This window comes from Zalophus californianus, chromosome 4 (assembly GCF_009762305.2).
Source record: "Zalophus californianus isolate mZalCal1 chromosome 4, mZalCal1.pri.v2, whole genome shotgun sequence".
Lineage (NCBI taxonomy): Eukaryota > Metazoa > Chordata > Mammalia > Carnivora > Otariidae > Zalophus > Zalophus californianus.
The window spans coordinates 31464693-31489874 of NC_045598.1; the positions used below are offsets into that span (position 1 = coordinate 31464693).

Genomic DNA, 25182 nt, shown 5'->3' on the forward strand with positions numbered 1-25182 from the left:
CCAAAGTGCTTTTAAGAGTTGCCAGCATTTGGGGATGCCTGGGTGGCTCAGTCGGTTAAGCATCTGCCTTCGGCTCAGGTCATGATCCCAGGGTCCTGGGATCGAGTCCCACATCAGGCTCCTTGCTCAGCGGGGGCCTGCTTCTCCCTTTGCCTGCCGCTCCCCCTGTTTGTGCACGCTCTCTCTCTCTCTAACAAATAAATAAATAAAATCTTAAAAAAAAAAAACAGCTTCCAGCATTTGGATGGCATTTGAGGCTATCAGCATAGATGAGATTGTATAGAGAGAGTGAGAAGAGGGCCTGGGATCCAACCCAGGGAACCCCACATTGATGAGTAGAGAAAGAGCTTGAGAGTGATCAGAGAGGTAGGGAAAAAAACTGGCTTACTATGATAGCCAGACTCTAGGAGTAGAGTTTTGAGGAAAACCATGTGCTTAGTGGGGCCAAACAATACTAAGAAGTGAAGCATAAAAATGATTGAAAACTTTCCACTGGATTTATGAGCAAGGAAGTCATTAGTTATCTTAATGAGGATGAATTTCTAGAATTGGGAGTGTTAGATCAAAGGATGTTTGATGAATACTGCCAAATCGTTCTCCAAATAAGTTTTTACTAATTTATACTCTTTCCATCAGTATAGGCGGGTCCCTGTTTCCTCACACTCTCATTAATAATGGGTATTATAAGTCTTAATCTTTACACGATGGATAGAGGAAAATAGTATCTTGTTACCTGAATGTCCATTTCTTTGATAATTTGTGAGGCATTTACTTTTCTTCTAGGAATTACTGAGATCATTTTACACTTGTCCATTTTTTTTTTAAGATTTTTTATTTATTTGACAGAGATAGACACAGCAAGAGAGGGAACACAAGCAGGGGCAGTGGAAGAGGGTGAAGCAGACTCCCCGCTGAGCAGGGAGCCCAATGTGGGACTCGATCCCAGGACCCTGGGATCATGACCTGAGCCAAAGGCAGACGCTTAATGACTGAGCACCCAGGTGCCCTCACTTGTCCATTTTTAAAAGATTTTATTTATTATTTACTTACTTATTTAGAGAGTGGGTGAAGGGACAGAGGGAGAGAGAGAATCTCAAGCAGACTCAGCACTGAGTGTAGAGCCCAACAGGGGGCTTGATCCCACAACCCTGAGATCATGGACCTGAGCCAAAATCAAGACTCCGAAACCCAACCGACTGAGCCACCCAGGCACCCCTCTCTTGTCCATTTTTTAACTGGGGCATTTTCTCTTCTAATTGCTTTTTTTAAATTTATTTTTTTATTATGTTCAATTAGCCAATATCTAATACATCATTAGCTTTTGATGTAGTGTTCAACGATTCATTAGTTGCATATGCTTTTAAGAGCTCTTTGTATTATTAGGGTTAGTGAACCTCTGCATAAGATAATATGTATCTTTTAAAATATTTTAATTCTTTAATTACTCTTACAGTTTAGGGCAGAACCCTGAAGTCTCCTCTATTTACCTTTTTCAGTGTTTCCAAGTTTACCCTACGTACCACAAACATTGGTGTAGGAGGAATTACTGTTCATTGGTCTTTTAGGACCTGTTACATTCAAGGACATGGCCATGGACTTCACCGAGGAGGAGTGGGGGCAACTAGACCCTGCACAAAGGACCCTGTACAAATAGGTGATGCTGGAGATCTATGGCAACCTGGTCTTAGTGGGTAAGGACAACTACTCTTTGGAGGATTTTTGTTTCATGGTTGTTAGAACCTGTGGGCTCTTAAAGTATTTAACTAAGCAAGGGCTTGAGATTCAAATATCAGAGTGTCCAAATCACTGTTTTGTAAAAATTTGATTATTGAAGTATAGTTGACATAAAATGTTATATTAGTTTCAGGTGTACAACATGGTGATTTGACAGTTCTATACATTACACAACACTCGCCATGATAAATGTACTTACCATCTGTTGCCATGCAATGTTATTACAATATTATTGACTATCCCTATTCTTTAATATTCATCTCCATGATTTATGTTTTTTATAACAGGAAGTTTGGACCTCTTAATCCCCTTTGCCTATTTTGCCCCTCCCCCCTTCCCTCTGGCAACTACCAGTTTGTTCTCCGTTTATCAAAGTGTTTTTTGTTGTTGCTGCTTCATTTGTTTTGTTTTTTTTTAGGTTCCATATGTAAGTGAAATCATATAGTATTTGTCTTTCTTCTTTGACTTATTTTACTTAGCATAATGCTCTAAGTCCATCCATGCTACTGCAGATTTTAAGATCTTATTTTTTATGGCTGAGTAATATTCCAGGGTGTGTGTGTGTGTACTTCATCTTCCTTATCCATTCATCCATCAGTGGACATTTGGATTGCTTCCATTATCTTGGCTATTGTAAATAATGCTGCAATGAACATAGGGCTGTATATATCTTTTTAAATTAATGTTTTTGTTTATTTTTAAATACCCAGTAGTGGAATTACTGGATCATATGGTAATATTTTTGTTTTTAAATTTTTGAGGAATCTCTATACTGTTTTCCACAGTGGTTGCAACCAGTTTGCATTCCTACCAACAGGGCATAAGTGTTCTCTTTCCCCCACATTCTTTTTTTTTTTTTTTAAGATTTTATTTATTTGACAGAGAGAGACACAGCGAGAGAGGGAACACAAGCAGGGGGAGTGGGAGAGGGAGAAGCAGGCTTCCCGCCGAGCAGGGAGCCTGATGCGGGGCTCGATCCCAGAACCCTGGGACCATGACCTGAGCCGAAGGCAGCCGCTTAACGACTGAGCCACCCAGGTGCCCCTCCCCCCACATTCTTGCCAACACTTGTTATTTCTTCTCTGATACTAGCCATTCTGACAGGTGTGAGGTGATATCTCATTTTGGTTTTGAATTGCATTTCCCTGATGAGTGATGTTGATCATCTTTTCATGTGTCTGTTGGCCTCTGTATGTCTTCTTTGGAACAATGTCTAATTAGGTCCTCTGTCCATTTTTTAATCAGATTTTTCGTTTTTTTGGTGTTGAATTCTATAAATTCTTTATATATTTTGAATATTAGCCCCTTATCAGGTATGTCATTCGCAAATACCTTCTCCCATTCGGTAGGTTGCCTTTTTGTTTTGTTGATGGTTTTCCTTGCTGTGTAAAAGCTTTTTATTTTGGTATAGTCCCAATAGTTTATTTTTGCTTTTGTTTCCCTTGCCTCAGGAGACATATCCATAAGTACGTTGCTAAGGCCAAGGTTCAAGAAATTACTGCCTGTGTTTTCTTTTAGGACTTTTATGGTTTCGGTCTCATATTTAGGTCTTTAATCCATTTTCAGTCTATCTTTGTGTATAGTAAAAGAAAGTGGTCCAGTTTCATTCTTTTGCGTGTAGGTGTTCAGTTTTCCCAACACCTTATTGAAGAGACTGTCCATTCCCCATAGTATATTCTTGCCTCTTTTGTTATAAATTGACCACATATGTGTGGGCTTATTTCTGGGCTCTCTATTCTGTTCTGTTGATCTATATGTCTGTTTTTATGCCAGTACCATACCATTTTGATTACTATAGTTTTGTAGTATATCTTGAAACCTGGGATTGTGATAAATCTAGCTTTGTTCCCAAGATTGCTTTGGCTGTTCAGGGTCTTTTGTGGTTCCATATGAATTTTAGAATTATTTGTTCTGCTCTGAAAAATAATACTGGTATTTGATAAGGATTTCATTGAATTGCTTTGCAGTTGCTTTGGGTACGATGGACATTTTAACAGTATTAATTCTTCCAATCCATGAACATGCTGTATCTCTCCATTTGTTTGTGTTATCTTCGACTTCTTTCATCAATGTCCTATAGTTTTCAAAGTATAGATCTCTCACCTCTTTGGTTAAGTTTATTCCTAGGTATTCTTTTTAGTGCAACTGTAAATGGGATTGTTTTCTTAATTTTCTTTCTGCTACTTCATTATTAGTGTATAGAAATGTAACAGATAAAGGAAATGCAACAAATATCTGTATATTAATTTTGTAACATTCAACTTTACTGAATTCATTTATCAGCTCTAGTAGTTTTTTTTGTGGAGTTTTGGGTTTTAAACATATAGTATCATGTCATCTGTAAATAGTGACAGTTTTACTTCTTCCTCATCAATTTGGATACCTTTTATTTCTTTTCTTAGTCTGATTGCTGCAGGTAGGACTTCCACTATTATGTTGAATAAAAGTGGGAGGAGTGGACATCCTTGGCTTATTCCTGATCTTAGAAGAACTGCTTTGAGTTTTTCACCATTGAGTATGATGTTAACTGTGGGTTTGTCATTTATGGCCTTTATTATGTTGAGGTATCTTCCCTTTAAACCCACTTTGTTGAGAGTTTTTATCATGAATGGATGTTGTACTTTGTCAAATGCCTTTTCTGCATCTATTGAAATAATCATGTGGTTTTAATGCTTCCTCTTTTTAATGTGATGTATCACATTGACTGATTTGAGAATATTGAACCACTTCTGCATCCTTGGAATAAATCCCACTTGATCATGGTGAATGATTTTTTTAATGTATTGTTGAATTTGATTTGCTAATATTTTGTTGAGGATTTTTTTTAAAGATTTTATTTTATTTATTCATGAGAGACAGAGGGAGAGAGAGAGAGAAGCAGAGGGAGAAGCAGGCTCCCAAGGAGCAGGGAGCCCGATGCGGGACTCGATCCCAGGACCCTGGGATCATGACCTGAGCCGAAGGCAGACGCTTAACAATCTGAGCCACCCAGGCGCCCGTTGTTGAGGATTTTTGCACCTGTCTTCATCAGGGATGTTGGCCATAGTTTTCTTTTTTTTTATAGTGTCTTGTCTGCTTTTGTTATCAGGGTAATGCTGGCCTCATAGAATGAATTTGGATGCTTTCTTTCCTCTTCTATTTTTCGGAATAGTTTAAGAACAGGTATTAACTGTTCTTTAAATGTTTGGAAAGTTCACCTGTGAAGCTATGTGGTCCTGGACTTTTGTTTGTTGGGAATTTACCGGTTCAATTTTGTTAATTGAATCGGTAGTAATCAGTCTGTTCAGATTTTCTGTTTCTTCCAGATTTAGTTTTGGATGATTGTGTTTCTAGGAATTTATCCATTTCTTCTAGGATGTGCAATTTGTTTGAGTATAATTTTTCATAGTAATGTCTTATAATTCTTTATATTCTGTGGTATCAGTTGTTACCTTTCCTCTTTCGTTTCTGATTTTATTTATTTGAGTTCTCTTTTATTCCTGATGAGTGTGGCTAAAACGTTTCTCAATTTTGTTTATCTTTTCAAAGAACCAGTTCTTGATTTCATTAATCTTTTTATTATTTTTTATCTGTATCATTTATCTCTACTCTATTATTTTCTTCTTTCTACTAACTTTTGGCTTTGTTCTTTTTCTTTTTAAAGATTTTATTTATTTATTTATTTGGAGAGCACATGAGCAGGGGAAGGGGCAGAGGGAGAGAGAGAATCCCAAGCAGACTCCTTGCTGAGTGAGGAGCCCGATGCAGGGCTCGATCTCACGACCCTGAGATCATGACCTGAGCCAAAAGCAAGAGTCAAATACTTAACTGACTGAGCCACCCAGGCACCCTAGACTTTGTTCTTTTTCTAATTCCTTTAGGTGTGTGTAAGGTTAAGTTGTTCACTTGAGGTTTTTCTTATTTCTTTCAGTAGGCCTGCATTGCTATAACCTTCCCTCTTAGAACTGCCTTTGCTGTGTTTCAGAGATTTTGGACCATTGTGTTTTCATTTTCATTTGTTTCGAGATTTTTTTTTAATTTCCTCGTTGATTTCTTCATTAACCCCTTGGTTGTTTAGTCTACTACTCCATGTGTTTGTGTTTTTCCAGTTTTTTTTCCTCATAGTTGTTTTCTAGTTTCATATTATTTTGGTTGGAAAAGATCCTTGATATGATTTCAACCTTCTTTAAATTTATTGAGACTTATTTTGTGGCCTAACATGTAATCTATCCTGAAGAATGTTCCATGTGCACTTGAAAAGAATGTGTATGCTGTTGTTTTTAGATAGAACATTCTGTATATATCTGTTAGGTCTAGCTAATCTAATGTGTCTTTCAAGCCACTGTTTCCTTATTGATTTTCTGTCTGGATCATCTATCCATTGATGTAAGTGGGGTGTTAAAGGTCCCCTACTATTATTATCAGTTTCTTCCTTTATGTCTCTTAATATTTGTTTTATGTATTTAGGTGCATCTATGTTGGGTACATAGATATTTACAATTTACAATTGCTATACCCTCTTGTTGGATTGATTCCTCTATCATTATGTAATGCCCTATTTGTCTCTTGCTATAGGCCTTTGTTTTAAAGTCTGTTTTGTCTAGGGCATCTGGGTGGCTCAGTCGGTTGAGCATCCAACTCTTGATTTTTGCTCAAGTCATGGTCTCAGGGTCATGGGATTAAACTCCATGTTGGGCTCTGTGCTCAGCGTGGAGTCTGTTTGTCCTTCATCCTCTGCTTCTCCCCTTCCACTCTCTCTCTTTCAAATAAATAAATAAATAAATAAATAGCTATTTAAAGATTTTATTTATTTAAAGTCTATTTTGTCTGATATCAGTATTGTTACCCCAGCTTTTTTCCCCTTCTTATTGCAAGGATATAATTTTCCATCCCTTCACTTTCATTCTGTATGAGGTCTTTAGGTCTGAAGTGAGTCTCTTGTAGGCAACATATACATGGCCCTTGTTTTTTATCCATTCAGCCATCCTGTCTTTTGATTAGAGCATTTAGTCCATTTACATTTAAAGTAATTATAGATAAGTATGCAATTATTTCCATTTTGTTAATTTTTTTTTCCGATTATTATAGTTATTCTCTGTTCCTTTCATCTTCTCTTGCTCTCTTCCTTTGTGGCTTAATGGCTTTCTTTATGATTGGATTCTTTTCTCTTTATTTTTAGTGTATGTATTTTAGGTTTCTGATTTATGGTTACCATTGGGTTCATATATAACATCCTACGTAAATAGCAATCTATATTAAGTCAATGGTCACTTAAGTTCAAAACAGCATTCTAAAAGCATTAAATTTTTACTTCCCCCTTCATGTTTTATATATAGTATGCTTGATGTTGACCCAAAGATGCCTTGATCTATTCTCATTTAAAAAAAAAAATTTTTTTTTTTTTTTTGCTCTTCAACATGGGTGCTCTCCAGTACCCTGTCTTCCAGATCACCAATCTGTTCTTCTGCAACTCTAATCTGCTGTTGATTCCCTCTAGTGTATTTTTCACTTAGTTATTGTACTCTTCAACTCTGATTGGTTCTTTTTTTATTTTCTATTTCTTTGTTAAAGTTATGAGTTCATATGCTTCTCCAAGTCCAGTAAGCAACTTTATGACCATTATTTTGAACTCTTTATCAGGTAGATTGCTTATCTCCATTTTGTTTAGTTCTTTTTCTTAAGTTTGTCTTTCACTTTCATTTGGAGAATATTCCCACCTGTCCTCATTTTGTTTGACTTTCTGTGTTTGTTTTGCAAATTAGATGGAACAGCTATCTCTCCTAGTCTTGAAGGAATAGCCTTCTGTAGGAACATTCCCTGTGTAGATTGCTTGTGCCTGGCTGCCTAGAGCTGTATGTAGCAGGCATGGATTGGGGTTCCCAGAGCACTATGTACCAGGGCTGCCTACTGAGATTGCTGGAGTTGATGCATGCACAGGTCAAGAGGTCTCTGGTCTCTAGGTGCTCCATGCAGAGGGGGCCCGGCAGGGCAGCTGGGGCTGAAGTCGGTGTGGGCTGGGAAGTCCCATTGTGTTCCATGCAGGTGGTGCCCTGTTGCATCATCTGGAGTTGAAGGAGGTATGGGCCTTGTTTGTCCTAGGGTGCTTTGTGCCCATGTTGCCTTGGCGAGATGGCTGGAGCCATACTGGGTGCTGTCCAGGGTTGTCCTAATGTGCACCACACCGAGGTTGCCTTGGTGGGACAGGTGGAGTCTGGCAGGGGTAGGGGAGATGCCTTGGTGGTTTAGCTGGGGACTAACTAAGGCAGCCAGTTGGCCAGGGCCCCAACACCCTATTCCTATCTGTGCTATCAAGGTGGAGGGGGAAGCATAAAAAATGGTGTTTGCCAGCCCTTCCAACCCTGGAGAGTGTTACCAAAGCTCATCTAGGGCCACTTCCTTTATATTCCAGTTTTTCTTTTAAAACCATGCCTTTTTTTCCTATACCCCAGGGTGGCTAAGGTTAGTGTGGTCATGCTGACTATGGTTCCTGGACCCTCTCCTTTCTCTGCTATGAAGGTGTAGGAGGAATGTAAACAATGGTGCTTGCCTGACCCTCTGACCTTGGAGAGTGTTCTGCATGTTCCCCAATGTTCTGCAGACACTCAAGGGCTGGTTCCTTTAAATTCTAGTTGCCCTTTTAAAACTCTGTCTTTTTTTCTGTGCCCCAGAGAGGAATCTCCTCTTGGTCCCTCAGTACTGTCCCATCTACTTTCACTGTGGTTTGCAGTATCTGGGGTAGGATTCCTGAAGTTACCATGTCTCTGTCTCTGCCATTCTCTGTCTGGTCCCTCTGTCCTTCGTTGTTCAGAAGCTGTTCAGTCTACCCTCAGTTGTCCTTCAGGGGGAATTGTTCTGTATGTAGGCATACATTCACTGTGTCTATGGAGGGGAGTTCAGAGTCTTTCTACATCACCACCTTGGACCCTTCCTTTCAAATCATTATTGAAGAAAGAAAAATGTTGCTATCTAAGTAAAAACATGTTTCCCCTCCCCCATTTATATTTGTTATTTTTCGGTTTGAGGTAAATCTCAAAGAACATATAATTAAACCTTTTAAAGTGTAAAGTTCATTGGCATTTAGTACATCAGTGTTTTTTAACCACCTCCTCTATCAAGTTCTAAAATATTTGCTAATGATGTACTATATGTTGGCTAATTGAATTTAAATTAAAAAAAAAAAACTCATAAGGAGTCAATGCAAAAAGAAACACCCCAAACTAAATAAATATTTGAATCTCTCTAAAAGAGAACCTCATACCCATTAAGCATCACTCCTTATCGCCCCTTCCTATAATTACTTTTTAATTAGGAAAATATTAACAGTATATTGCACATAAAGTAAAAAGTATCTTTCAGGCTATTTTCTTTTCTTTCTTTCTTTCTTTTTTTTCTAAGTAGGCTCCATGCCCAGTGTGGAGCCCGATGTGGGGCTTGAACTCATGACACTGAGATCAAGACCTGAGCTGAGATCAAGAGTCAGACACTTAACCACTGAGCCAACCAGGCGCCTCCAGGCTATTTACTGTTTATATTCACGTATAAGCCGCATATATATATAAGCTAACACGTATTTATTTCTGTATTTATCTGTTTTGAAGAACGAGTTCTGCAAACTTTCCTTTCAGTTAATAATATATGCTAGATATCTTTGCGTGTCAAAATATTTAGACCCACTTCAGTCTTTTTTTTTTAAATTTATTATGTTATGTTAGTCACCATACAATACATCATTAGTTTTTGATGTAGTGATCCACGATCCATTGTTTTCGTATAACACCCAGTGCTCCATGCAATACATGCCCTCCTTAATACCCATCACCGGCCATCCCCTCTCCCCTCCAAAACCCTCAGTTTGTTCCTCAGAGTCCACAGTCTCTCATGTTCATCTCTCCCTCCGATTTTCCCCCCTTCATTCTTCCCTTCCTTCTCCTAAGGTCCTCCATGCTCTTCCTTATGTTCCACAAATAAGTGAAACCATATGGTAATTGACTTTCTCTGCTTGGACTTATTTCACTTAGCATAATCTCCTCCAGTCCCATCATGTTGGTGTAAAAGTTGGGTATTCATCCTTTCTGATGGCTGAGCAATACTCCATTGTATATATGGACCACATCTTCTTTATCCATTCATCTGTTTGAAGGGCATCTCGGCTCTTTCCACAGTTTGACTATTGCAGACATTGCTGCTATGAACACTGGGGTGCATGTGGCCTTTCTTTTCACTACATCTGTGTCTTTCGGGTAAATACCCAGGAGTGCAATTGCTGGGTCATAGGGTAGATCTATTTTTAATTTTCTGAGGCACCTCCACACTGTTTTCCAAAGTGGCTGTACCAACTTGCATTCCCACCAACAGTGTAAGAGGGTTTCCCCTTTCTCCACAATCTCTCCAACATTTGTTGTTTCTTGCCCTGTCCATTTTTGCCATTCTAACTGGTGTAAGGTGGTATCTCAATGTGGTTTAGATTTTGAATTTCCCTGATGGCTAATGATGATGAACATTTTTTCATGTGTCTGTTAGCCATTTGTATGTCTTCCTCAGAGAAGTGTCTGTTCATGTCTTCTGCCCATTTTTTGACTTGATTATTTGTTTTTGGGGTGTTGAGTTTGAGAAGTTCTTTATAGATCTTGGATACCAGCCCTTTATCTGTAGTGTCATTTGCAAATATCTTCTCCCATTCTGTGGGTTGCCTCTTTGTTTTCTTGACTGTTTCCTTTGCTGTGCAGAAGCTTTTTATCTTGATGAAGTCCCAAAAGTTCATGTTTGCTTTCGTTTCACTAGCCTTTGGAGATGTATCTTGAAAGAGGTTGCTGTGGCCGATGTTGAAGAGGTTACTGCCTATGTTCTCCTCTAGGATTTTGATGGATTCCTGTCTCACACTGAGGTCTTCATCCATTTTGAGTTTATCTTTGTGTATGGGTGTTAGAGAATGGTCGAGTTTCATTGTTCTGCATGTGGCTGTCCAATTTTCCCAGCACCATTTATTGAAGAGACTGTCTTTTTTCCACTGCATGTTTTTTCCTGCTTTGTCGAAGATTGTTTGACCATAGAGTTGAGGGTCCATATCTGGGTTCTCTATTCTGTTCATTGGTCTATATGTCTGTTTTTGTGCCAGTACCATGCTGTCTTGGTGATCACAGCTTTGGTAATATAGCTTGAAATCGGGCAACGTGATGCCCCCAGCTTTATTTTTCTTTTTCAACATTTCCTTGGCGATTTGGAGTCTTTTCTGATTCCATACAAATTTTAGGATTGTTTTTTCCAGCACTTTGAAAAACGTCATTGGAATTTTGATCGGGATGGCGTTTAAGGTATAGATTGCTCTGGGTAGCATAGACATTGTAACAATGTTTATTCTTCCAATCCATGAGCATGGAATATTTTTCCATCTTTTTGTGTCCTTCAATTTCTTTCATGAGTGTTCTGTGGTTCCTAGAGTATAGATCCTTTACCTCTTTGGTTAGGTTTATTCTGAGGTATCTTATGGTTTTTGGTGCTTTCGTAAATGGAATCGTTTCTCTAATTTCTCTTTCTACAGTTGCGTTGTTAGTGTATAAGAAAGCAACTGATTTCTGTGCATTGATTTTGTATCCTGCCACATTACTGAATTGCTGTATGAGTTCTAGTAATTTGGGGGTGGAGTCTTTTGGGTTTTCCACATAAAGTGTCATGTCGTCTGCGAAAAGAGAGAGTTTGACTTCTTCTTTGCCAATTTGAATACCTTTTATTTCTTTTTGTTGTCTGATTGCTGTTGCTAGGACTTCTACTACTATGTTGAACAATAGTGGCGAGAGTGGGCATCCTTGACGTGTTCCTGATCTTAAGGGGAAAGGCTCTCAGCTTTTCCCCATTGAGGATGATATTCGCTGTGGGTTTTTCATAGATGGATTTTATGACTTGAGGAATGTTCCCTCTATCCCTATACTCTGAAGAGTTTTAATCAGGAAAGGATGTTGTATTTTGTCAAATGCTTTTTCTGCATCAATTGAGAGGACCATATGGTTCTTCTCTCTCCTCTTATTAATGTGTTCTATCACATTGATTTTTTGCGAATGTTGAACCACCCTTGTGTCCCAGGGATAAATCCCACATGGTCCGTGGTGGATGATCCTTTTAATGTATTGTTGGATCTTATTAGCTAGGATTTTGTTGAGGATTTTGGAATCCATATTCATCAGGGATATTGGTCTGAAATTCTCCTTTTTGATAGGGTCTTTGCCTGGTTTGGCGATTAAGGTAATGCTGGCCTCATAGAATGAGTCTGGAAGTTTTCCTTCTGTTTCTATTTTTTGAAACAGCTTCAGTAGAATAGGTATTATTTCTTCGTTGAATGTTTGGTAGAATTCCCCAGGGAATCCATCAGGCCCTGGACTCTTGTTTTTTGGGAGGTTTTTGATCACTGCTTCAATCTCGTTACTGGTTATTGGCCTATTCAGGTTGTCAATTTCTTCCTGTTTCAGTCATGGCAGTTTATTGGTTTCCAGGAAGGCCTCCATTTCATCCAGATTGCTCAGTATATTGGCATATAGTTGTTGATAATAATTTCTAATAATTGTTTCTATTTCGTTGGTGTTAGTTGTGATCTCTCCCCTTTCATTCATAATTTTAAGTTGGGTCCTTTCTCTTTTCTTTTGGATAAGTCTGGCCAGTGGTTTATCGATCTTATTCTTTCAAAGAACCAACTTCTGGTTTCATTGATCTGATCTACTTCTTTCTGGTTTCTAATTCATTGATCTCTGCTCTAATTTTAATTATTTCTCTACTAATGCATGGCTCAGGCATCGTTTGTTGCTTTTTCTCTAGTTCTTTAAGGTGTAGAGTTAGTTGGTGAATTCGGGATTTTTCTTTTTTTTTTGAGTGAGGCTTGGATGGCTATGTATTTCCCCCTTAGGACCACCTTTGCAGTATCCCATAGGTTTTGGACTGATGTGTTTTCGTTCTCATTGATTTCCATGAATTGTTTAAGTTCTTCTTTGATTTCCTGGTTGACCCAAACATTCTTGAGCAGAGTGGTCTTTTGCTTCCAAGTGTTTGAATTTCTGCCAAATTTTTTCTTGTGATTGAGTTCCAGTTTTAAAGCATTGTGGTCTGAGAATATGCAGGAAATAATCTCAATCTTTTGGTATCAGTTGAGACCTGATTTGTGACCCAGTATGTGGTCTGTTCTGGAGAAAGTTCCATGTGTGCTCGAGAAGAATGAGTATTCTGTTGTTTTAGGGTGGAATGTTTCTGTATATATCTATGAGGTCCATGTTGTCCAGTGTGTCATTCAAAGCTCTTGTTTCCTTGTTGATTTTCTGCTTAGATGATCTGTCCATTGCTGAGAGTGGAGTATTGAGGTCTCCTACAGTTAACATATTGTTATTAATATGACTCTTTTTTTTTTCCAATATGACTATTTTGGTTAACAGTTGGCTTGGGTAGATGGCTGCTCCCATGTTGGGGCATAGATATTTACAATTGTTAGATCTTCTTGTTGGATAGACTCTTTAAGAATGATGTAGTGTCTTTCTGTGTCTCTAATTACAGACTTTAGTTTAAAATCTAATTTGTCTGATATAAGAATTACTACCCCAGCTTCCTTTTGAGGTCCGCTGGCATGGAAGATGGATCTCCATCCCTTCTGGGATGTATCTTTAGGTTCAAAATTAATCTCTTGGAAGTATCTGGATGGTCCTGTCTTTTTATCCAATCTGCAACCCTGTGCCATTTTATGGGAGCATTTAGGCCATTCACGTTGAGAGTGATTATTGAAAGATATGAATTAATTGTCATCATGTTGCCTGTGAAGACATTGTTTTTATAGATTGTCCCTGTAAATTTCTGTTGTATATCACTCTTGGAGTCTTTCTCCTTTTAGAGAACCCCCCTTAATATTTCTTGCAGGGCCAGCTTCGTGGTCACATATTCTTTCAGTTTCTGCCAGTCGTGGAAGCTCTGCATCTCTCCATCCATTCTAAATGACAGCCTTGCGGATAAAGTATTCTTGGCTGCATGTTCTTCTCATTTAGATCCTGAATATGTCTTGCCAGGCCTTTCTGGCTTGCCAGGTCTCTGTGGATGGGTCTGACGTTATTCTGATGTTCCTCCCTCTGTACGTAAGGAATCTCTTTCCCCTAACTGCCCTTAAGATGGTTTCCTTGGTTCTAAGATTTGCAAGTTTTACTATTAACATGCCGGGGTGTTGGCCTGTTTCCCTTGATCTTGGGAGGGGTCCTCTCTGCCTCTAGGACACGAAATGTTTGTTTCATTCCCCAGATTAGGGAAGTTCTCAGCTACGATTTGCTCAAATATATCTTCTAGTCCTCACTCTCTCTCCACTCCCTCTGGGATTCCAATTATTCTGACATTGGAACACTTCATGGTGTCATTTTATTTCTCTGATTCTATTTTCATGGATTCTGAGTTGTTTTTCCCTGGCCTCCTCTTTTCCCTTTTTATCTATTATATTGTCTTCCAGGTTGCTTATTCGTTCTTCTGCCCTCACTTACCCTAGCTGTTAGATTATCTAGATTGGATTGGATTTCATTGATAGCATTTTTAAGTTCTGCCAATTCAGCTTTCATTTCTGCCCTTAGAGACTCTATGTTGCCATTATTGATTTTCCCATTCTAGTTATTGTCTTCACAATTGCTAGCCTGAATTCCCTCTCCGACATCTTGGTTATATCTGCATCCATTTGTAAATCTGCAGCATAAGTCATAATCTCTGAGTCTTTTCTATTTTCGAGGTTCCTCCTCCTAGTCATTCTGTTGATGTGTGGTTGAGGGAATGTGTAGAGTCCAAATTATTGACCAGAACCCAAGCAAGATACACCTGTTTTCTAAGGACCTTAGGATTGCTGGCCTCTTGTTTTGCCAGCCTGTCTTCTGGGGAGGGGCCTGCCACGCTCTTACTCAGGCAACCCTGTTTGGGTGGAGTTGCCCTGCCCCCCTGTGGTGGGGGATAGGCTCAGTGGGAATCAGTTTTGGGGGCTTTTGTTCTCTGGTGGCTTTCCGCATCTCTTCTGAGAGTCAGAGAAGAGACTGTTTCCAACCCTCTGCCTCAGAGCAGAGAGATCGCAGTCTTTTCTTCAGTGAGCTCTCCAGGCCACACTGTCTCCATTTCTGTCCATGCTGCTATAAACTGCAGTGTCCTGGGTTGTGTGCCTCTCCGCAGCGCCCCCAGTCCTGCCTCCAGGTCGGGGCACGTCTCTGCCCTTTGTGCTTCTAAAACCGCCAGACGCTCCCAGTTCGCACCCACGACCCCGCCGCTCCGGGTTTCCGCCCTGGGGGCTGCCCTAAAGTCCTTTCCCCTCTGCTGCCGGTCTGCGAGTCTGTGCCCCGTCCCCAGTGAGTGAGGCTGTCACTCACCGGCGGTGTAGGATCCCCATGCCAGGCAACCTCCCGCTGCCATTTATCCTCTGATATCTGCCCGCAGAATTATGTCTCCCCACTTCATACTTTGAAACCAACCACCTGCGATATTCTGTTTGTAGAGATCCAGATCTTCTTACATCTCAGGTGATTTCGTGGGTGCTCAGAGTGGTCTGGTAGATATCCAGCTCAATTCTGGGGACCAGTTGAAATAGGGTCCCCTACTCCTCCGCCATCTTTCCTCTCCCCCCACTTCAGTCTTTTTGATGGCTGTTTCATATTCCATTGTATGAAATACTGATGTACAGAAATTTTTAAATAAGTGCTTTATTGATGGATAGTTAAGATACCAGTTTTCTCTATTTTAGATAATGCTGAAAATCATCCATATACTTGTATTTTGGATCCTTGTCCCAATATTTCTATATACTGAATTTCTAGGAGAATTGGTAGATCAGACTGTATGTTTACTGTCAAATTGCCCCCTGAGAAGTTTGAATCCATTTATATTCTCATCATGAGAATTCCTATCCTTCACATTCACAGTGGCTCCTAATCTCTTTATTTTTTGCCTTTCTGAAAAGTAGCAGTTACCATCTTTTGATTTCCCCCTTCCCTTCAAGACCTGCTTTTCTTCTAATCTTCTCTTCCTCACAGAAAAATGGAAACTCCACTCTTCAAGTTGTATAAGCCTAATACCTGAGTCATTCCTGACTCGTTTCACCCCCAAATCCACCCATTGCAAATCTGTCAGCTCTACCTACTTTCAAATACATCCAGAATCCAGTCACTCCTCACCACCTCCATTACTGTTACCCCAATCAACCCTCTATCTTTTTATCCTTTCTGACTCAGCAATCTCTTTCAGAAAACCCTTACCCTGAAAGTTAACAGAAGTACATGCATACAAAACCTTTTATACATTTCAGGAGTTTCATTAACCTCCTGAAGCCCATCCATGCACCCCTATCCATCTTAATAGCTGCATAATATTCCATTGTAGGAAAATACCTTGATTAATCCAAACACTTATTAATTGAATTAAATATTTATGATGGACATTGTCCTAGACACTGGAGTGACAGCAGTGAACATTACAAAGTCCCACTCACATGGCACTTACATTTGGGGGAGAGATAGACAATAAAGAAAGATAACAAATGTATATGTACCAGATGATGATGAGTGCTCTGAAGCAGGGTAAAGGAAGACTGGGGAAATGATAGGGTAGAGTGTGTCCAGGGGAGGACTTTCTGATAAGGTGACATTTAGTCCAAGATCCGAAGGAAGTAAGGGAGCCAGCACTAGGATATCTGGGGGAAGCACATTCCATAAAGAATCCACTATTTTTGTGTCTTAGTCCGTTTGGGCTGCTATAGCAAAATACCATAAAACAGGTAACCTGTAAACAATGGAAAATTATGTCTCACAGTTCTGGAGGCTGGAAGGTCCATGATCAGGGTGCCAGTATTGTCAGGTGAAGGTCTTCTTCAGAACGGCAGGACTTCTCCTTGGCAAAGTGTTTCCTCACACAGTGTAAGGGGCTAGTGAATTCTACAGGGCCTCTTTTACAAGGGCACTAATCCCAGTAACCACAGTTCAGACCTTATGACCTAAATCACTTCTTAAAGACCCCACCTCTTCATACCATCACCTTGGGCATTAGGTTTTCAACATACAGATTTGGGGTGGGAGGGCATAAACATTCAGACAGAGCATGGTGAATGTATGCCTCTTCGCCCCCTTACTTTGCTGTTAGTACTTCAGTCTACATTACTGTACATTTGTCTGGTTACTTCCTTAAGAAAACTTTGTAGAAGTAGAATTATGTCAAAGTGTATGTATTTTAAGTCTTTTAAAACTTCACCCTCCCCAACACACACACAGTGGAAATATCTGTATGCCAGTCTTTGTTCAAAGCACTTCATTGGAATTGATTTAATCTTCACCGTAACCCTGTGAGATAGATGGATATTAACACCCCCATTTTATAGACAAGGAAACTGAGGCATAGATCTCTGTTTTTCTATCCATTCTGTAACCTCATTAATTTTTAGTCATTGGTTCATCGTAGACATGATTCCACATCTGTATATCTACCTCAAACTTTTTTAAAAGCTGGACTGTATCCCCTTTGCAGAAGCACCATAATTCATAATTAACTGGTCCTCTTGATGAAACATACAGACCGTTTTCTAGTTTGGCATATTTTGCTGTAATTAACATTTTTATGTACATATCTACATAGAGTTTTAAAAGATTTACACAGTGGATTTTGGATTTGACAATTTGATGTTTGTATTCTTCCAGTGGATTATCCTTTTGTCCTAGTTAGTGTGTTTTTTACAATTTTAATTCCAGTGTAGTTAACGTACTCAACAATTCCATATATTACTCAGTACTAATCAAGACAAGGGTATTCTTTTTTAAAAGATTTTATTTATTTGAGACAGAGAGAATGAGAGACAGAAAGCATGAGAAAGGGGAGGGCCAGAGGGAGAAGCAGAATCCCTACTGAGCGGGGAGCCCAATGCAAGACTCGATCCCGGGACCCCGAGATCATGACCTGAGCCGAAGGCAGACACTTAACCAACTGAGCCACCCAGGCACCCCATACTTTTCTCATTCTTACTTACAATCTTTCCTTTCCACTCAGAGTCCCCTTTAAACATTTCTTATAGGGCTGGTTTAGTGGTCATGAACTCTTTTAGCTTCTGTTTGTCTTGGAAACTCTTTATCTGTCCTTCTATTCTGAATGATAGCTTTGCTGGATAAAGTATTCTTGGCTGCAGATTTTTTCCTTTCAGCACTTTGAATAGATCATGCTACTCCCTCTGGCATGCAAAGTTTCCTTTTTTTTTTTTTTTTTTTTTTTTTAGTGTTCCATGATCCATTGTTTGCATATAACACCCAGTGCTCCATTCAGTATGTGCCCTCTTTTAATACCCATCACCAGGCTAACCCATTCCTCTACCCCCTCCCCTCTAGAACCCTCAGCTTGTTTCTCAGAGTCCATAGTCTCTCATGGTTGTCTCCCCCTCTGATTTCCCCCCATTCATTTTTCCCCTTCCTGCTATATTCTTTTTTTTTTAATATATAATGTATTATTTGTTTCAGAGGTACAGGTCTGTGATTCAACAGTCTTACACAATTCACAGTGCTCACCATAGCACATACCCTCCCCAATGTCTGCCCACACCATCCCTCCCACCCCCCACCACTCCAGCAACCCTCAGTTTGTTTCCTGAGATTAAGAATTCCTCATATCAGTGAGATCATATGATACATGTCTTTCTGTGATTGACTTATTTCGCTCAGCATAATACCCTCCAGTTCCATCCACATCGTTGCAAATGGCAAGATTTCATCCTTTTGATGGCTGCATAATATTCCATTGTGTGTAGGTGTACTTCTTTATTCATTCATCTGTCGATAGACATCTTGGCTCTTTCCATAGTTTGGCTATTGTGGACATTGCTGTTATAAACTTTGGGGTGCACGTACCCCTGTGGATCCCTACATTTGTATCTTTGGGGTAAATACCCAGTAGTGCAATTGCTGGGTCATAGGGTAGCTCTATCTTCAACTTTTTGAGGAACCTCCATACTGTTTTCCAGAGTGGCTGCACCAGCTTGCATTCCCACCAAATGTAGGAGGGTTCCCCTTTCTCCACATCCCTGTCAACATCTGTCGTTTCCTGACTTGTTAATTTTAGCCATTCTGACTGGTGTGAGGTGGTATCTCATTGACATTTGGATTTGGATTTCCCTGATGCCGAGCAATGTTGACCACTTTTTCATGTGTCTGTTGGCCATTTGGATGTCTTCTTTGGAAAAATGTCTGTTCATGTCTACTGCCCATTTCTTGATTGGATCATTTGTTCTTTGGGTGTTGAGTTTGTTAAGTTCTTTATAGATTTTGGATACTAGCCCTTTATCTGATATGTCATTTGCACATATTTTCTCACCATTCTGTCAGTTGTCTTCTGGTTTTGTGGACTGTTGCCTTTGCTGTGCAAAGCTTTTTATCTTGATGAAGTCCCGATAGTTCATTTTTGCCCTTCCTTCCCTTGCCTTTGGTGATGTTTCTAGGAAGAAGTTGCTGCGGCTGAGGTCGAAGAGGTTGCTGCCTGTGTTCTCCTTTAGGATTTTGATGGACTCCTGTCTCACATTTAGGTCTTTCAATCATTTTGAGTCTATTTTTGTGTGTGGTGTAAGGAAATGGTCCAGTTTCATTCTTCTGCATGTTGGACATGGCTGTCCAATTTTGCCAACACCATTTGTTGAAGAGATTGTCTTTTATCCACAGGACATTCTTTCCTGCTTTGTCGAAGATGAGTTGACCATAGAGTTGAGGGTCCATTTCTGGGCTCTCTATTCTGTTCCCTTGATCTCTGTGTCTGTTTTTGTGCCAGTACCATACTGTCTTGATGATAACAGCTTTGTAATAGAGCTGGAAGTCCGGAATTGTAATGCCACTGGCTTTGCTTTTCTTTTCAACATTCCTCTGGCTATTTGGGGTCTTTTCTGGTTCCATACAAATTTTAGGATTATTTGTTCCATTTCTTTGAAAAAAGTAGATAGTATTTTGATAGGGATTGCATTAAATGTGTAGATTGCTCTATGTAGCATTGACATATTCACAATATTTGTTCTTCCAATCCATGAGCATGGAACTTTTTTTCACTTTTTGTGTCTTCCTCAATTTCTTTCATGAGTACTTTATAGTTTTCTGAGTACAGATTTTTTTGCCTCTTCGGTTAGATTTATTCCTAGGTATCTTATGGTTTTGGGTACAATTGTAAATGGGATAGACTCCTTAATTTCTCTTTCTTCTGTCTTGTTGTTCGTGTATAGGAATGCCACTGATTTCTGTACATTGATTTTATATCCTGCCATTTTACTGAATTTCTGTATGAGTTCTAGCAGTTTTGGGGTGGAGTCTTTTGGGTTTTCCACATAAAGTATCATATCATCTGCAAAGAGTGAGAGTTTGACTTCCTCTTTGCCGATTTGGATGCCTTTTATTTCTTTTTGTTGTCTGATTGCTGTGGCTAGGATTTCTAATACCATGTTGAATAGCAGTGGTGATAGTGGACATCCCTGCCGTGTTCCTGACCTTAGGGGAAAAGCTCTCAACCTTTCCCCATTGAGAATGATATTCTCTGTGGGTTTTTCATAGATGGCTTTTATGATATTGAGGTATGTACCCTCTATCCCTAAACTCTGAAGGGTTTTGATCAAGAAAGGATGATGTACTTTGTCAAATGCTTTTTCTGCATCTATTTGAGAGGATCATATGGTTCTTGTTCTTTCTTTTATTAATGTATTGTGTCACATTGATTCATCTGTGGATGTTGAACCAGACTTGCAGCCCAGGGATAAATCCCACTTGGTCGTGGTGAATAATCCTTTTAATGTACTGTTGGATCCTATTGGCTAGGATTTTGGTGAGAATTTTTGCATCCATGTTCATCAAGGATATTGGTCTGTAGTTCTCCTTTTTGATGGGGTCTTTGTCTGGTTTTGGGATCAAGGTAATGGTGGCCTCATAAAACGAGTTTGGAAGTTTTCCTTCCATTTCTATTTTTGGAACAGTTTCAGGAGAATAGGTATTAATTCTTCTTTAAATGTTTGGTAGAATTCCCCTGGGAAGCCATCTGGCCCTGGGCTCTTGTTTGTTGGGAGACTTTTGATGACTGCTTCAATTTCCTTAGTGGTTATAGGTCTGTTCAGGTTTTCTATTTCTTCCTGGTTCAGTTTTGGTAGTTTATGTATCTCTAGGAATGCATCCATTTCTTCTGGAGTATCTAATTGCTGGCATATAGTTGCTCATAATATGTTCTTATAATTGTTTGTATTTCTTGGTGTTGGTTTGTGATCTCTCCTCTTTCACTCATGATTTTATTTATTTGGGTCATTTCTCTTTTCTTTTTGATAAGTCTGGCCAGGAGTTTATCAATCTTGTTAATTCTTTCAAAGAATAAGCTCCTAGCTTTGTTGATCTTTTCTACTGTTCTTTTGGTTTCTATTTCATTGATTTCTGCTCTGATCTTTATTATTTCTCTTCTCCTGCTGGATTTAGGCTTTATTTGCTGTTCTTTCTCCAGCTCCTTTAGGTGTAGGGTTAGGTTGTGTATTTGAGACCTTTCTTGTTTCTTGAGAAAGGCTTGTATTGCTACATACTTTCCTCTTAGGACTGCCTTTGCTGCATCCCAAAGATTTTGAACAGTTGTGTTTTCATTTTCATTGGTTTCCATGAATTTTTTTCAATTCTTCTTTAATTTCCTGGTTGACCCATTCATTCTTTAGTAAGATGCTCTTTAGCCTCCATGTATTTGAGTTCTTTCCGACTTTCCTCTTGTGATTGAGTTCTACTTTCAAAGCATTGTGGTCTGAAAATATGTAGGGAATAACCCCAATCTTTTGGTACCGGTTGAGACCTGATTTGTGACGTAAAATGTGATCTATTCTGGAGAATGTTCCATGGGCACTAGAGAAGAATGTGTATTCCGTTGCTTTGGGATGGAATGTTCTGAATATATCTGTGAAGTCCATTTGGTTCAGTGTGTCATTTAAAGTCTTTATTTCCTTGTTGATCTTTTGCTTAGATGATCTGTCCATTTTCATTGAGGGGGCTGTTAAAGTCCCCCATTATTATTGTATTGTTGTCGATGTGTTTCTTTGCTTTTGTTATTGGCTTATATAATTGGCTGCTCCCATGTTAGGGGCATAGATATTTACAATTGTTAGATCTTCTTGTTGGATAGACCCTTTAAGTATGATATAGTGTCCTTCCTCATCTCTTATTAGAGTCTTTGGTTTAAAATCTATTTTGTCTGATATAAGGATTGCCACCCCAGCTTTCTTTTGGTGTCCATTAGCATGGTAAATGGTTTTCCACCCCCTCACTTTCAATCTGTGGGTGTCTTTGGGTCTAAAATGAGTCTCTTGCAGATAGTATATCGATGGGTCGTTTTTTTGTTTTTTTTATCCAATCTGATACCCCTGTGTCTTTTGATTGGGGCGTTTAGCCCATTTACATTCAGGGTAACTATTGAAAGATATGAATTTAGTGCCATTGTGTTGCCTGTAAGGTTACTGTTACTGTATATTGTCTGTGTTCCCTTTTGGTCTATGTTACTTTTAGGCTCTTTCTTTGCTTAGAGGACCCCTTTCAATATTTCTTGTAGGGCTGGTTTCATGTTTGCAAATTCCTTTAGTTTTTGTTTGTCCTGGAAGCTTTTTACCTCTCCTTCTATTTTCAATGACAGTCTAGCTGGATATAGTATTCTTGGCTGCATATTTTTCTCATTTAGTGCTCTGAATATATCATGCCAGTCCTTTCTGGGCCTGCCAGGTGTCTGTGGATAGGTCTGTTGCCAATCTAATGTTTATACCATTGTACATTACAGATCTCTTCTCCCGAGCTGCTTCAGGATTTTCTCTTTGTCCTCTGAGACTCGTAAATTTTACTATTAGATGTTGGGGTGTTGACCTATTTTTATTGATTTTGAGGGGGGGGTCTCTGTGCCCCTGGACTTTGATGCCTGTTTCCTTCCCCAAATTAGGGAAGTTCTCTGCTTATGTATAATTTGCTTCAATATACCTTCTGCCCCTCTCTCTCCTTTCTTCTTCTTCTGGGATCCCAATTATTCTAATGTTGTTTTGTCTTATGGTATCACTTATCTCTCGAATTCTGCCCTCGTGATCCAGTAGTTGTTTATCTCTCTTTTTCTCAGCTTCTTTATTTTCCATCATTGGTCTTCTATATCACTAATTTCTCTCTTCTGCCTCATTTATCCTAGCAGTTAGAGCCTCCATTTTTATTGCACACCATTAATAGCCTTTTTGATTTCGACTTGGTTAGACTTTAGTTCTTTTATTTCTCCAGAAAGGGTTTCTCTAATATCTTCTATGCTTTTTTTCAAGCCCAGCTAGTATCTTTAAAATTGTCATTTTGAACTCTAGTTCTGACATCTTACTAATGTCCATATTGATTAGGTCCCTGGCAGTCGGTAGTGCCTCTTGTTCTTTTTTTTTTTTGAGGTGATTTTTTCCATCTTGTCATTTTGTCCAGAGGAGAATAGATGAATGAGAGAACAGAATGCTAACAGGGTAACAATGACCCCAGAAAAAATATACACTAAACAAATCAGAAGAGACCTGAAACTGGGGGAAAAGAAAGGGAAAGAAAGAAAAAAGAAAAAAAAAGATAAAGATAAAAACAAACAAACAAAACACAATATGATCAAATATGATCAGGCTGGTGCATAGATCAGTGCCACACCTAGATTTTGGGCATATTTTGGTCTTTTAGAAGAAAGTGCCTCCCAAATTTTTAAAGAAAGAAAAATATATGTACAAAAATAAGGGTGACTATGATGAAGGGATGGAATATGACTGTAAAGATGAAAAGTACAAAAGATTTTATAAAGGGATTAATAAGAAGTTGGTTGAGAAAGAAAGAAGAGGATTAAATTTAAAAAAAAGGGAGAGAATGTGATCAGGCAGTAGGCTAGAACAAAGCCATACACTAGAGATTTAGGGTGTATTTTGGTCTGTTAAAAGAAACTGTATCCAAAATTTTAAAGAGAGAACTTTATATATATACCAAAAATAAGGTTAACTACTATGAAGGGATAGAATATGACTCTAAAAATGAAAAATAAAAAAGGCTTTTTAAAAAGGGATTGGTAAATTGTTGGCTGAAAAAGGGAAAAAGAAAAATTTTAAAAAAAGTTAAAAAAATTAACTTTGAGGGCGCCTGGGTGGCTCAGTTGGTTAAGCGACTGCCTTCGGCTCAGGTCATGATCCTGGAGTCCCGGGATCGAGTCCGCATTGGGCTCCCTGCTCAGCAGGAGTCTGCTTCTCCCTCTGACCCTCTTCCCTCTCCGTGCTATCTCTCATTCTCTCTCAAATAAATAAATAAAATCTTAAAAAAAAATTAACTTTGAAAGAGTAAAGATTCATGGGGAAAAAGCCATGAATTCTATGTGCAGTGTTCCCCTAGTGCGGGAGTTCTGCCATTCTCATTGATTGGTAAACTTGGTCTTGGCTGGCTGTTCTTGCTGATCTTCTGGGGGAGGGGCCTGCTGCTGTGGTTCCCAAGTGTCTTTGCCAGGGCGGGCTAGGTAATCTACTTGAGTTTGCTCTCGGGGTGCTTTTGTTCCCTGCAAGCTTTCCATACAGCTTTGGAGGACGAGAGTGAAAAATGTCAGCCTCCCAATCTCCACCCCGGAGGAGCCGAGAACTCGGTGCCCCCTCTCCTCAGTGAGCTCCCAGAGAAAAGCAGTCAATCACTCCCTTCTCCCCAGTCTCCGGCCGCACTCCGTGCTCACCCGGCCTGTGACCAAATGTTTCTATCTCTGGCACCCGACCCCGTGTGGAGTCTCCAACCCAGCAGATCCCTTCGGTGCAGTGCACTCCTGCACCACTCCTCCTGGGGGAGGAAGGGGAGTCTGCCCGATCTGCCGCTTGTTGGGTCCCTGCTGGAAGAGTAGTGGCCCGACTGTGCCCCAGATCGGGGTTTATGGCAACCCTGAGCTGAGAGCCCACTCCTTGGCTCCGTCTCTGCAGCCGGCTTCCCCGCTCTGATACCTGGGAGCTCTGCTGCACTCAGGCACCCCCAGTCTTTCTGGGACCCCGAGGGTCCTGAGACCACACTGTCCCAGCGAGGGTTCCACCCCCCCACTTAGCCACTGGAGCAACGTCCCTCAGCGGAGCCAACTTCTAAAATTTCCGATTTTGTGCTCCGCGGCTCTATCACTTGCCAGAAGCAGCCGACAGAGGCCCCCTCCCCCGCCGTCTATCCTCCCGAATATAGCCTCAGAGTCACTTCTCCGCACGTCCTACCTTCCAGAAAGTGGTCGCTTTTCTGTTCAGAGAGTTGCTGCTATTCTTTTCTTTGATCTCCTGTTGAGTTCGTAGGTGTTCAGAATGGTTTGATCCCCTCCAGCTAAATTCCTGGGACCAGACGAAATTTAGGTCTCCTACTCCTCTGCCATCTTGCTCCTCCTCCTGGCCTGCAAAGTTTCTGCTGAAAAATCCACTGATAGACTTATGGGGATTGTATCTATCCTTGTATGTAACTATCATCTTTCCTCTTGCTGCTT

General features: G+C 39.8%; 1 long non-coding RNA gene across 2 annotated transcripts in view; it reads left to right on the plus strand.

The window, feature by feature from the left end:
• LOC113935571 overlaps positions 1–25182 on the plus strand; it is a 44133-nt gene that overhangs the window by 15116 nt on the left and 3835 nt on the right. Inside the window, exon 3 of one of the 2 annotated variants that reach the window (XR_003524073.2) lies at positions 1566–1621. The exons of the other annotated variant lie outside the window; for it this stretch is intronic. This is a non-coding gene — a long non-coding RNA (uncharacterized LOC113935571). Of the gene's footprint in view, positions 1–1565; positions 1622–25182 lie in introns of those variants that run through there. 2 annotated transcript variants of the gene reach the window in all.